General features: G+C 26.4%; 1 pseudogene; it reads right to left on the bottom strand.

Moving 5' to 3' along the window:
- Positions 1–2193: 2193 nt before the first annotated feature.
- LOC130713199 (uncharacterized) lies at positions 2194–3296 on the bottom strand (annotated as a pseudogene).
- Between the last annotated feature and the right edge of the window lie 271 nt (positions 3297–3567).

The raw sequence follows: 3567 nt of genomic DNA, 5'->3' as shown, positions 1-3567 counted from the left end.
TCTTCCCACCGCCACAATTGACGGCCCAGCTCCACCGGTTGGAGCTTTGAGTAGAGCCATACGCAAGCTGCGCACTAGTACTATGTTCCATCAACTACGTCATGCCGCAAAGGTACGTAATTATTATGATTCTATGTACAAATTAGCTAGCCTAAATGAGACATGAATGGTGATTATATTTCTCACATGTTTGTGACACAAAAGTCTACATGAATTTGAAGCGTGTACAGCAAACATCAAACTCTTTGACCACTTTATCATACAAGCTTTGATACCCTATCATGTATCATGGAATAATTATCCAAAATACTTAAAAGATTGCCCTATCATTTAAATGAGACATGATTATATTTCTAAGAGCAACACTCCAATTTTGAAGAAACCTATAATCTTTCACTTCAGATTAGACATCAAAATCAAGATAGACATAACCCATCTATATATATATATGTAAAGGAGACTTGAGATTTTGCACTCCTTTACATTAAATGCATTAAATAATAAAAACTTCCTTTGTATTAATACCTTTACTAATACTTTCAAAAGAAAATACATTTAATAATAAAATAAAAAACTTAATAAAATTTCTTAAGTCAAAAATCTATTCAACTACCTACTAAAATGTAAAAATTACTTTAAACCTTTTCATTAACATTTTCCTTTGTATAAATTAAATTAAAATATTAAAAATAAATAAAATTGCCTAAGTCACTTGAAAATTTGTTATAAATATATCAAAAAATAAAAAATCCTTTGTATTATATGCATTAAACTAATAATGAATCAATAAAATTTACAAAGCAATAAGTTAATCAACTACCACTAAATTTCATGTTAAAACTTTTCATCACAACATGAGGAGAATTTTTAAATAATAGTAATAATAAATAAAATGCAATAAACAATAAAAAAAATTATCCTTTGTGATAAATATATTAAATAGAAAATAAATAATAAAAACTGAAAAATTGAATTTTCTAAAACGACTCAACTGCTTTTATTAAATAATGATATTTAAAAACTTAAAACTTGACTTAACTTTTGCATCAATGAAAAATATTAAGAATTAAAATTAATCAATCATCAAATAATATTTATTAATAAACAAGTTCGATAACAATTTTTAAAATTTAAAATTCTGTTATAGGGTATTTACTATTAAATATAATATATGTGTGTATTATGTAACAAAATATATTTAAATATACTTTAATTTCTATTCATTATATATTAGTCAAAATGACTTGAGGAAGCATAACAGAGGAAATAATTATTACAAAAGTTAAAAAATTTGAATTTACTAAATAATGTTTACTCTATTAAATTTATAACTTTTTATAATTGAAAAAGTTGAAATTAAATTATTTATTTTAGTCTTAACAAGTGTATAACTATTTGGAAAATTGTGGTTATCTCTTTTGAAAAATGACTTTCCAGGTATAAACTATAAATTTTGAAAATATACTATTAAAACTAATATGATGATATTAAAAACTTATTAAGTAATTCAAAATATTTAAAATTAACTGTATGATTTTTCATATTACTAAATAAATTATTAATTTTTTAAAATCACATTATTACTAATTATTAAATATTAATTATTAAATTTAGTAATATTTATATTAATTATTTGCAATAGAAATTTTAAAACTATTTATTAAAATGTCTTAACACAATTTTTTATTTTATATTTTAAAATTAATCTAATTTTGATTGAACATGTAATAACATTTAGATAATGTTAATAAATATTGTAAATGAACCCGTGCAACGCACGGGTATCATATCTAGTTATAACTAATTTTGCTATTGATAAACCACTAACATTAATTACACCTTTCATACAATCTATTTTTTCTTCTATATCATTTTTTCTATCACACCACATCATATTATATTACTTATTTCTTATTTCTTATTTCTATACTAGTACTTTCTATTGTGCGATGAACAGGGATATTCATTTTTGGGTTTTGTGTTTTTTTTAGTTAAATCTAGTTTTTTTTTATATTTTATTGATTAAAAGATATACAAAAAAATGTACACTATGAATTCTTAAGTTTTCTTTTTATTAAATGTTTGTTTTTGTATTTTTGTGTTGTTATTTAGTTTTTATCTTTTGACTCGGTGTTTAAATTTTTTTTTCAACTGTTATTATTTCATTGAGAATAAAACTGAGAGCGTATTATTTCACATTACATTGCGAAATATTTTTTTGTAAACTACATTTGATGTTCTATGAGAATTACTTTCATCACCATCGCAAATGAAGATTTTTAATCATTTACGATGTGTGAATCTAGCGAACGCTACATATAACTGGCCATGTGAAAACACTGGTTTTAGAAAATATAATCCCACCCTTTTTAGAGATTGTCCTTGACTTTTGTTTATTGTCATGACAAAAGAGAGTGATATAGGGAATTGTCTCCTTTGAAATTTGAAAGGAATTCTCCTATCTGATGAGGTTAATGTTAATCTTTGTATGAGCACCCTTTCTCCGGCATTTGTTCTGGATATAACCTTTCCTTCCAAAACATATTTGCTCATTTTAGTAATAATCAGACGTGTACCATTGCACAATCCAGCAGATTGGTCGGTGTTTCTTAAAAGCATCACTGGAGCTCCTTTTTTTAGCTTTAATACTCCCTCCGTTCATTTTTAAGTGTCGTTTTAGAACAATTTTTTTGTTCATATTTAACTGTCGTTTTGATGTTTTAGGTTCCATTTTGTCAATTATACCCTTACTTTTTTCAAGAACTCCACTTCACATTTTCCATAAAATTCTTCTTTCTTAATAATTATGAAGACCTTTATGACTCTATGATTGAGTGAGAGTGGTAGGTGGTTTAATGATATGAGAGAATGGGAAAAAAACTAACAACCCACTATCTTGATTGGAGAAATTTATGACTTTATAATTGGGATGTGAGAGGGTAGAATGGAAAAAACAACTCTAATAATCCACTATCTTGGTTGGAGAGCTTTATGCTAAAACGACACTTAAAAAGGAACAGAGGGAGTAGATGATTAGGCAAATCTGAAGAGTTTTTTGTGTTTAAAAACTCCGGTGTGTGGATATCATCTGGGCTGACATAATTTCTGTCTGATGCACATGTGTTATCGACACTCAAATAAGTTTTCTCATCTTCAGGCAACAATGACATCATGTATTCATTCAAACTATCAACAATATCATTTGTAGGAGCTAAAATAGCAAGATTAGGGAATTTTTTTGGATCTTCGTAGTTTTGAAGGAAAGACGGATAAGTAGACTTGACAATAGATGTCATTATAACACATGAATGTGGGATCAAAAAATTCAGAGGGATGTCCAAAATTGTTTCATCTTCTATATGCTTACCTACATTTCCATCTCCTATGCTTAATATCAACTATGAAAATTTGGGAGGAAGTTGGATCTTTCTTATTCTCATTCTCTCTCTGTGGTTCAGATTCTTGATAATTATATATGTATTTTTCCATTTGAGAGGATGATTGTTGACATCAGTTTCATTTTAGTTTAGCCACGGTGCCATGGTCTCTAGATTATAGTTCAGACAT

Source organism: Lotus japonicus, chromosome 4 (genome assembly GCF_012489685.1).
Source record: "Lotus japonicus ecotype B-129 chromosome 4, LjGifu_v1.2".
Lineage (NCBI taxonomy): Eukaryota > Viridiplantae > Streptophyta > Magnoliopsida > Fabales > Fabaceae > Lotus > Lotus japonicus.
The sequence above is the reverse complement of the archived record's forward strand: the minus strand, read 5'-3'. Positions and strand labels throughout refer to the sequence as shown.